At 48.6% G+C, this 11,148-nt stretch overlaps 1 long non-coding RNA gene across 1 annotated transcript; it reads left to right on the top strand.

Annotated features, from left to right (window-relative positions):
- Positions 1 to 211: 211 nt before the first annotated feature.
- LOC148048438 (uncharacterized) lies at positions 212 to 4,675 on the top strand. Its single transcript, XR_015695414.1, has 2 exons — positions 212 to 256; positions 2,211 to 4,675. It is a non-coding gene; the product is annotated as an uncharacterized LOC148048438 (long non-coding RNA).
- Positions 4,676 to 11,148: the final 6,473 nt, after the last annotated feature.

The following is an 11,148-nucleotide window of genomic DNA, read 5'->3' as shown; positions in this document are numbered from 1 at the left end:
CTTTTCTACATCGGTGTAAAAGTTGACAGTTGCCTTAAGAGGAGAGTAAAAAGCCAATGCTTTGCTTTGAAATACTGATAAAGAGAGATGCTCGGACTCACTAAGATTCACGCTAGTGTTTTCACTCTGTTTGTTTGAAACCTCCTTGGGTGCTCAATCCACTGATACCGTCTTCTTCTTTCTCCCCCCCCCACCACCACCATCGCACTGCATGGACAGCTTTGCAACCTCTTGAAAAATATGGATGTCAAGGAAGGTAAGGAGAGTTGGGCTTTGCAGCAAATATCGATCCGGTGTCGTAGCTTCAAGGTCCTTTCAAACCAAGGCGGGCGGGGCCATAACCCAGTGGCGCAGTGATTAGGGTTCAGTACTGCAGGACACTTCAGCTGACTGTTATCTGCAGTTCGGCGGTTCAAATCTCACCGCTCAGGGTTGACTCAGCCTTCCATCCTTCCGAGGTGGGTGAAATGAAGACCCCGATTGTTGGGGGTGATATGCTGACTCTGTAAACCGCTTAGAGAGGGTTGAAAGCCCTATGAAGCGGTATATAAGTCTAACTGCTATTGCTATTGCTATTCAGACAATGGTTATCAAATCCCTTCTTAAAAACCTTCAGTGTTGGGGCATTCACAGCTTCCGGAGGCAAGTTGCTCCACTGATTAATTGTTCTAACTGTCAGGAAATTTCTCCTTAGTTCTAAGTTCCTTCTCTCCTTAGAGAGGGCTGAAAGCCCTATGAAGCGGGATATAAGTCTAAGTGCTATTGCTAGTTGTTCTGCATACAGAGCGATCTGGATGAAATCTGTGCTGCTCCCTCTCTGGCAACAAACAACGATGACCAAACTTTGCAGTTCTGTTACACGTTTCCCCCTGCTTCGATTTTGACACGGAAGTAAGGACACAGTCCTTTGCCCTCACTCGGATTAGGCTTCGTCCTTCACTCTTTATCTCAACGCCAAATCCGAGCAAGAGAGCAGTGTGGACCTAGTCATCATTGAAGACTCAGGCTTAGGGTTGGGTCCCCATGAATTCATACAACAAAATGAACACCACTGATGGATTTATAGTGCATTATAGAGAGCCGAGGTGGCGCAGTGGTTAGAGTGCAGTACTGCAGGCTACTTTAGCTGACTGCTAGTTCGGCAGTTCGGCGGTTCAAATCTCACCGGCTCAGGGTTGACTCAGCCTTCCATCCTTCCGAGGTGGGTGAAATGAGGAGCCGGATTGTTGTTGGGGGCGATATGCTGACTCTGTAAACCGCTTAGAGAGGGCTGAAAGCCCTATGAAGCGGTATATAACTGCTATTGCTATTGCTTTACTGTGTTTAGATGGGCACTAACTGGTCCTATCTACGTTTCCTGGGTAAATGCATCCCATAGGGGTGGGGGGAAGCCACTTAGGGTTAGGGTTAGGTCCCCATGAACTCAGACAGAAGAATGGACACCACCAATGGATTCGCAGCTCATCGGTATGGTTAGGGGAGAGCTGACTTTTCCAACCTGTTGTATCTATGTTTCCAGGTAAAATGCATGGGAAAATCCCAATGGGGGGTAAAACTCACAGGGTTAGGGTTAGGTCCTCATGAACTCAGACAGAAGAATGGACACCGCCAATGGATTAGCGGCTCATCGGTATATTTAGGAGGGTGCTGAGTTTTCCAACCCGTCGTATCTACGTTTCCTGGTAAAATACACTCCCTATTCTGTGACACAAACCTGGTTGATTTTCCTGTTACCATCTGTGGGCTTCAACCCTCAGAACTGCCAGCCAGCCAGAAGTCCACTCATAGCAATAGCAATAGCAATAGTTAGACTTATATACCGCTTCATAGGGCTTTCAGCCCTCTCTAAGCGGTTTACAGAGTCAGCATATTGCCCCCAACAACAATCTGGGTCCTCATTTTACCCACCTCGGAAGGATGGAAGGCTGAGTCAACCCTGAGCCGGTGAGATTTGAACAGCCGAACTGCTGAACTGCAGTCAGCTGAAGTAGCCTGCAGTGCTGCATTTAACCACTGCGCCACTTCGGCTCTTAACTTCTCATCTTGAAGTTGCTCTGGTTAAGAAACACTGGGGTGCAATGAGGAGGGGACTGATAGCCTACCCTTTGAGGTGTCCCCATTGTCGTCCCCCCCGCCATCCCAATACTTTTGACCTGCTTGGAAGAGTACCCCATTCCAATTCTGAAAATCTCTTGTTCCTTTCTTTCCAGAGATGGCCGAAGAAATTGATTGACGATGTTGGAGGTCAAAGCGTTAAGACATCTCTCAAGGCCAAAGTTGTCAAGCCAACCCCTTGAGATCTTCCTCCAGCATAGAGAGTAGAAGAGGCAAGAGTGAATTGCCTTGAAGCCTACCACTCAATCCTCCAGATGCCTTCTTACAGATTCTTGCCTTCTCCACGGACCTGACCCCGCCTTCCATTGACTGAAAAAGAGGCTGGAACTCAACGTACTTCTATCCTTGTCCCAACCTTGAGATAGCCAAGGTCCTCCTTCATCCAACAAACCAAAAACTACTTATTCTTCTCCCTGTTGGCCTTACATGACAAAACCTGATCCCTTTGTGTGCATCCCTATCTGCCCAGGGATGCACACAAAGATCCCACAATTGTTCTGACTCAGGCTTCCTTAGAAAGCGAGAAGCAAAGTCTTGGTCCCGAGAAAACCTCTTTTATTTACAGGACTGTGAATCCTTTTCATTCACAGTCAGCAAGGCTTTAGCAAGCAGTCTTCCAGAGGAATGTTTATCCACACGCACCTTATCTCATTTAGAGTACTGCCAGATAACCAGTTTCTAAACACAGGGCAAAGCAAAAGAGCCTCTTACAGTCACAAACAGAACTTCCCACTCTTGACCCGACTGAATGAACAAATTGTTTCCTGCAAAAGCCCCCTCCCCATTCGCTCCTCTTTTGTTTCCTCTGGGAGGGGCCAATCACCCACAAGGTGTGGCTTTACTCCCAGGTCGACCCAGCTTTCTTAGTTCTTCTTGTCTTCTGGCAGCTCTGCACATGCGCACACTGGGAACAGGCTCCAGCTGTTCTTCTGCCTCACTGCTGCCTAGCTCCCTCTCTGCCTCTGACGCAGAGCCCTCGTCTGAGCTTTCCTCAGCCCCCCAGGACTGGCCCATGTTCCTCCCCCAACCTCCTCACTGTCCGACTCTGCTGCCAGCTCTGCTGGCTACCAGCAGACCACGACAACTATCAGGATGGAGAACATAATCCAGCTCAGCTCTTCTGTTTTGACTGTAGTTCTTGTCTTTTTCTACCTGCATTCCCCATCCTGCCGCCCCCCCTCCCCCCGTGGGATTTTTCCCACTGGATTTTAAGCCACTGCCTCCGGGAACAGTTTTCCTTTCTCGCTGCAGGGATTTTCGCCTTATCATTCATTTAAGAAGTAAAATCAGTCTGGGATTTGGCTCAGAGGTCATCTTAGTATCTCTGGCATCCTGGCCAACTCGCCATGGACAACTCACTGCAGGAGAAGAGCTACACGAATATCAAAGAAATGGTGGAATATAATAATTGAAGAACGGGTGCAGAAGGAGGGAGAAATGAAAGGTGAATGACCAAACGCAAAATTAATTTTGTTAATTTATTTTAAAGAATGAAATGGAAGTGTTCAATTGTCCTGCAGTGAGTTTTCCCACAGCAAGTTGATCCGCAGCGAATTGTCTGTGGCGAGTTGCCCCAATCTGGTGTCCGACTGTCCCAATGTGAACCTGTAGGAATATAAAACCCCCGACTCCGTTTGGTTGAAGTGGAAAGAACTTTGAGTTAAAAGAGGCTGGCTGTGATACAGTCAGGCAGAAACTCAGGTTTCCACTCAAACAGGCAAATCCAAACCTACAATTCGCCATCCCCTTCCCCAAGCCCTGTTCATCGTTGATCAACCTGGCATTGCCGCAATGTTTTGAGAAATGCTAGGATGCTGGAATTTCACACCCAGGAGAGAGGGCCTTGACGGCGCCAAGCCCAACCTGCCTGAACTACTCTGCTTCGCCTGTCGTTCCCCTCTCCCCGATTCCCATCGCTTGAGGTACAGAGGTGTATATTGCCCAATTGATTCTTTCTTCATTTCTGCCCCCTTCCCTTTTTATGGCAGGACACCAGCGAGGCGCCAAGGTGAAGATGGAGGATCTGACAGTGTGCTAAAGCAGTCGTTTCTCAACCTTGGTGACTTTTAAGTCCTGTGGATTTCAACTCCCAGAATCCCCTAAACACTTTTTTTTTCCAGCTGGGAACTTCCCAAAATTGTGACCATCGGAGATGGCACAAGGGGAATGGATTCAGGACCTAAGGATGTGGGTCTTCTTTTATAGTCACCCGTACAACACCATTACCGTCAACGTTAGGCACAGTGTTCATTTTTTTTTAAAGAAACAATAACTTAGAACAATAATAACAAAAGTGCCTTTGACCAGTGCTGGATATCACTTTTCAGCAAGAGACGCTTGTGACACACACAAAATATGAAACAAAACAGGGAACGAACTGTCTTCTTTCTACAAGCTTTCTTTAAAGAAAAGAAAACATCAACAACACCCAACAGAGATGGGGGAAAAAATCTGTAGACTTTGCAGATGTCTTCATGTTTGCCTTGAAACCAATCCCGCTTAATGGAGTAGGGCTTACTTTTGAGTGTGCCTACGATTAAAGCCGAAACACTTGGTCAGAGGTCTCGAGTTTTCTTCCCAAGCGTCGGAAATGTCGGCCTTTGACGCTGAGCGCGGAGAAGGCCGTAGAATCTGCTCCTGGCTTACTTCTGCTGTGGCTCTAAAGCAGTGTTTCTCAACCTTGGCGACTTTAAGTCCTGTGGACTTCAACTCCCAGAATCCCCCAGCCAGCACAGCTGGCTGGGGAATTCTGGGAGTTGAAGTCCACAGGACTTAAAGTCACCAAGGTTGAGAAACACTGCTCTAAAGAGTATCCAGAGGAAGAGTATCCGGAGGGACAGTGAATTTGGAGGGGTCTGGGTCTCAAAACCCTGTCAGGGTTGGTAGGCTGTCGCTTCCCTCCTCTCCTCCTCTCCTCTGCTGTGAACTCCACATAGGCATCAGGAAGGGCTTCCAGCCAGTAAATGCTCAACTCCAACTTAGTCACCCCAACCCTACCTGGAAGAAAGGGATTATACAGGCGTGTAAAAAAAAGGGGGGGGGGAAACATTGCTGTGTCACAGAATGAGGACCCAGACTGTGGGGGCGATATGCTGACTCTGTAAACCGCTTAGAGAGAGCTGAAAGCCCCAGGAAGCGGTATATAAGTCTAACTGCTATTGCTAACTGCTAGAATAAGGAGAAATCCATTTGACCCACCCTCTTCCTAGGATTCCTGCCAGGAAAGCTTTCCCAGGTGTCACATTGTCACACCTGTCCTGTCCTTTGCAAATTCAGATTGAAGTCCTCTCCAACCGAGCTGGTAAAAACCTGCCTTCTGGTGTACATAATGAACGCATCAGTTCTATTTAACAGATAGGAGATCTTCCATGGCTAACAGCTAGGAACATCTTTATCCAGCTTAATTCCGGCGGATTTGTGTAATAGAAGGCACCGTGTTCTCCCGCCCGGTGCCACAGGTGTGCTTTCAGTGATTCTGTTCCACGCTGGCATATTGTGTGGCTTCACCATTCCTATTAAATATGATTTGGAAACAAACCCATCTGACGCTCGGCCTGAGTTGCAAGAACATCGAATTGGTCAAGGTTTTCGACGAGCCACCTTGAAATTGCAAGATAATCTCCGTCAGGGTTAAACTTCTGAGATGCCGGTTTGCATTCCGATAAATCCCTTGACTTTTCAAAGCCGTTGGAGGGAGGGAGCTGTGGTCTTACCGAATGCTTAGCGAACAGCCGAGGGTAACGCTCCAATGTCAACAGCCTCCCGGGGGGCAGTTAGGGGAGGGCTTGCACCAGGCCTTCGACTTTGATTGACAAGCTGCGGCGGCGGAGTTCATGTACTCTGCGACGCTGCCGACGAGCACGGTTTGGCATCTTGGCGGAATAGGGCAATCTTTGCCACCGGATGATTCGGTTCTTCCTTTGCCTAGGGCAAACGCCAAGATCACTCGAAGTGTTAGTACGCTTTATAAGGCCTTTGTACAGTGGGATGGCAACCTGCAGCTCCGGAGCCGCATGTGGCTCTTTCATCCTCTGCTGTGGCTCCCTGTCGCTGGTCGGCAGAGGAAAAAAGGATGCCGCGCTAGGAAGAGACTCGATGGTGGGGGAATTGAACTCCTGGGAGAGAAGGGGATAAGATAGGAGTGGATCAATGGGGCCAGCTTGAGGGAGAGAAGGGAGTAAGATTGGAGAGGCCTCTGTGGGGCAGGCCTGAGGGAGAGATGGGGATAGGAGTGGATCAATGGGGCCAGCCTCAGGGAGAGAAGGGAGTAAGATTGGAGAGGCCTCTGTGGGGCAGGCCTGAGGGAGAGAAGCGGATAGGAGTGGATCAATGGGGCCAGCCTCAGGGAGAGAAGAGGAGAGAAGAGGAGAGGCCTTTGTGGGGCAGGCCTGAGGGAGAGAAGGGGAGGAGTGGATCAATGGGGCCAGACTGAGGGAGAGAAGGGGAGAGGTCTCTGTAGGGCAATCCTGAGGGAGACAAGGGGATAGGAGAGGATCAATGGGGCCAGCCTGAGGGAGAGAAGGGGAGAGGAGAGGCCGATGATAACTACTCATTCATTTTCAAGCTGTAAGTGCCAATTTATTAAGCCCGATCACATAGTTTCACAGCAGAGCACGGGTATCCAGCTAGTTGAATTCTATAGGGAATGGAGAAGTGCAGGCTGCCGAAAGGAGAGCAGATCCGATTTCAAACCCTCGTCAGTTCCGCAAGAGTTGTCCTCTCGTGGTGTCCCTTGAGCCCCTCAGTCCCAGAAGGCCACCTTGGTGGACGGTGGATTAATGTCCTTGGATCTGCTGTGGCACACTGCCAATCAATAAAAGAAAGCTTCAACTATCATGGGTTTATGCCTTTCATTGTGCAGTCCCATTGATGTCTGTTGAATCCCTGCTGCCATGGCTGTAGCTCGTGTTTCTCTTTTGTGTTGCTCCCCTGGGCTTCCTTGAAAAATGAGCTGTTGAATGATGAATTAGGAAGGGAGGGTGGGGTGAGGGCCCCTTCCCTTGGCTTGCCCTAATTATTTGTGTTCCCTTCAAACTAGTCCTTTCCAAACAGATATGCAAATGACTCCTTTGTGTTCCTTAATTCACATTCTCCGTTCTGCCTTTTTTTTCCTCAGGAGAAGTACATCGGGAAGGTGGGGAGGAGCTGGAGCAAGTAATGGGAGCTCAACCCATCACGCAGCACTTGGGTCTCGCACGCCGGACTGGCAAGCTCAGCAGCTTTAACTGCTGAGACATCACACCTCCTGCAAGTAGACAAATAGGTACCACTTCTCCCAACCATACCGACAAACTGTTGGGGCCCACCAGCGGCCAGCAGAGCTGGGCAGCAGATTCGGAGAGTGAGGAGGTTGGAGAGGAACATGGGGCAATCCTGGAGTCTGAGGAAGGCTCGGACGAGGGCTCTGCGTCGGAGGCAGAGAGGGGGCCAAGGCCGTCTGGTAGATATTTGCTGCATACGGAGCCTCTCGAGTCTGACATCAGTGAGGCAGAGGAACAGCGGGAGCCTGTTTCCAATGTGCGCATGTGCATAGCTGCCAGAAGGCAAGAACAATTAAGAAAACAGAGTTGACTTGGGAGTAAGGCAGGGGTGGGTTTCTCGCCCCGTTCCAACCGGTTCGGTTGGAACGGGGCCGGCGGCGTCCTCGTGCACGCACGCAGTGCACGCATGAGTACTAGCGTCTGTGCGACGCTCCAGCTGCTCCTGGAGGATCGCGCAGGCGCTGTATGCATCCTGTGCATGCGTGGAAGCGCAGAACTCGTCAAAACCGGGTAAGGACCGTGGGCGGGCAGGCGCGCCCTTCGCCGTTCCCGGAAGTTACTTACTTCCGGGTTCGCCGACCAACTGGTTCGCAGGGACCGCCGCGAACCGGTTGAAACCCACCCCTGGAGTAAGGCTTGGAGATGATTGGCCCCTCCCATAAGACATAAAAGAGGAGCGAATGGGAAGTGAGCCTTTGCAGGAAGCAATTAGTTCCTCTGTTCGGTTCAAGCTTTGAAAACTTCTGTTTGACTCTGTGCTAAGTTTGGCCTTGCTCTGCATTTGGCAATTTAGGTCTCTGGCAGCATTTTAAGGGATATAAAGGTGGCTGTTTATCAACATTCACCTGAAAGACTGTGGCAACTCAAGCAGACATCTGTCGGAATCTTCACAGACTGCTTGTGAAGCCTTGCGGGCTGTGAATGACCATCATTCACAGCCATGTAAATAAAAGAGGGGTTTGGGGACTAAGATTGTGATTTATGCTTTCTCCGGAAGCCTAGGTCGAATGCAACGAGAACGAGTTGCAAGCCAGGGCTGTGAATACCTTAATTGAAAGAGTAGTTCGGCTTATTGGATAGCTACAATTCTGTGAGGAAGGGTGTGTGTGTGTTTGTGTGTGTGTGTCAGGGGCAAACCCTGAATGATTTGTTATGATCGCACATTTACAGCTCGGTGGAAGAAGGTTTGTTGAGGCTTATAATCAGGCAGTTGGGATTCCAGCTGGATTAGCTTTCCGTCCGTTTTCTGCTTCTGGCCTCAGGCGAGCAAAGAGCTTCCTGCAAAGTAGATTGAATTTCAGAAATAGAAATCCCTTCCCTCGGACTGTCTTATCGGGCAAAGGTGAGAATGGATGGCCTTTGGTTGTCTCAACTGCCTCATTCTGACCTCTCCACAAATGTCCCTCCTTGCAAGGAGGAGGAGGAGGGGGAGGAGGAGGCCAGGTTCTTCTGGATTTCTACCCCTTCTTTCCACCCACCGTCCCCCAAGACGAAGTGGTGCCTTGAAGGATGAGGTTTTTAATTAAGCAGGATGGTGTCCTGCCCACCTCCTTGCGAAGGCTCGGATGCAATTGCGGAGTGGATAAACTTACATCGCCAGAGGCCGAGTGCTTTATCACAATGAGGGGAAATTGGATTATGGTGGAGGAAGAGAGTGGCAAACAATATTATCTCTATTAGGGGGACAAAGCTATTTGCACTCACATTCTCAGTTCCCTCCCTCTGCCCGTGGATGCATTCGGGGGAGACAGAAAGCTCCCTGCTGTGGTTATCAGTGAGAAATTGCAGGTCCGATGCCCGGATTTTGTCCGAATCTGGGTTTCGTTGAGCCCAGACGGCGATTTGTCTTCAGAGGGCAGACTTGGAAGTAACAGAATGGATACGTCAGAGCAGGGCTGCTGTTTCATTTTGGTCCTTCCCTCCTTTCCTCCTTCCCCTTTTCTCTATTTCCTTCCTTCCTTCCTTCCCTCCCTCCATCCCCTTTTTTCTATTTCCTTCCTTCCTTCGTTCCTTCCTTCCTTACCTCCATCCCCCTTTTTTCTATTTCCTTCCTTCTTTTCCCTTTTCTGTTTCCTTCTTTTCCTTCTTCCCCTTTTCTCTATTTCCTTCCTTCTTTTCCCTTTTCTGTTTCCTTCCTTTCCTTCTTCCCTTTCTCTATTTCCTTCCTTCTTTTCCCTTTTCTGTTTCCTTCATTCCCTCCTTCCCCCTTTCTCCATTTCCTTCCTTCCTTCCTTGTTTCTTTCTTTCCTTCCTTCCATCGCATGTTCTGTTTCCCCCTCCCTCCGTTCCTCTTTTTTTGCCTGCCTTCCCTCTCTCTCTCCTTCCTTTCCTTCTTCCCCTTTTCTCTATTTCCTTCATTTTTTCCCTTTTGTTTCCTTCATTCCCTCCTTCCCCTTTTCTCTATTTCCTTCCTTCCTTCCTTCCCATGTTCTGTTTCCCCCTCCCTCCCTTCCTCTTTTCTTGCCTTCCTTCCTTCCCTCTCCCTCTCCTTCCTTCCCTCTTTCCCCTTTTCTCTGTTTCTTTCTTTCCTTCCCTCCCTCTCTCCTTCCTTCCCACCCCCTTTTCTGTTTCCTTCCTTCTTCGTTTGCCTTTTCTGTTTCCTTCCTTCCCTCCTTCCCCTTTTCTGTTTCATTAATTCCTTCCTTCCATCCTTCCTTCCTTCCCATTCCCATGTTCTCTGTTTCCTCCCTCCCGCCCTTCCCTCCTCCCTCCCTCTTTTCTTGCCTTCCCTCCCTCTAAGCTTCCTTCCTTCCCTTCTCTTTTCTTTGTTTTCCCCCTCCCTTCCTCTTTTCTTGCCTTCCTTCCTTCCTTCCTGGGATGCTGCAACCATCATAAATATGAACCCATTGCCAAGCATCTGAATTTTGATGAATTTTGAAGGGAAGGAAGGAAGGAAGGAAACAGAGAAAAGGGGAAGGAAGGAAACAGAAAAGGGAAAAGATATTGCAATGGTGTTAGTTGCTTTTTTCAGTGCTGTTGTAACTTCAAATTGTAGCTTAAATGAATTGTTGCAAGTGAAAGGACTACCTGTATTTTGCCAGCAGTGAGAACATCAAATTCTCCGGACTCCATTGCTACTTTTCGGTCCCCTCTCATTCCAAGCCGTAGGGTCTTCTCCGGAAGGCTGTTTCTTCCTTTCCACCCTGTTCTGAAAGCGCCTCTCCCTTCTTCCAATCCAGCCACCCTAACCGCACGCAACTCTATCCACAGCTATCGAAGGGAGTAGGGAGAGGAAAAAATTGCCAGCATGCTACATTTCCCTTTCATAATTCATAGGACTTTTAAAATGCAGCTGAGGAACAGCAGCAAAACAGCTGGGGATCCTGGAGGCAATTTTACATTTAAAAAAAAAAACACTCAGCCTGAGGATTGTCCTTGCTGCTCATCGTAACAATTTTTCAGGATCCTTCGCAAATCACCAGACAAATAACATGTACTGTAAATGTGGATTATGTGGGAACATGCAACTTATTTTATTTCCTTATGAACCAAGTCAAGAATAAGGTGTTTTTTTAAAAATATATATATTTTATTTAGCACCAATTTAATGCTGTTAGTTGACTAGATTCTTGTTGTGGGCATCAGCAATAAATCAGCTTAACTGGCATTTAACATGTGGCCCCGACATTCTCGTCTATAAAAAGCTTTTTCTATGACTGTCAGTAATGATATCTTTAGGCAAAGTCTGGCTTAATATTTATTCCATATTCTTAATATTAACATCTGAGCTGCAGAATTTCCCATGACCACATGATGGCAGCACATAGTTAGA

Source organism: Thamnophis sirtalis, unplaced genomic scaffold (genome assembly GCF_051295495.1).
Source record: "Thamnophis sirtalis isolate CommonGarterSnake01/CBP01778 unplaced genomic scaffold, rThaSir2_p1.2 scaffold_2, whole genome shotgun sequence".
Lineage (NCBI taxonomy): Eukaryota > Metazoa > Chordata > Lepidosauria > Squamata > Natricidae > Thamnophis > Thamnophis sirtalis.
This window is presented reverse-complemented; position numbering and strand designations above follow the sequence as displayed.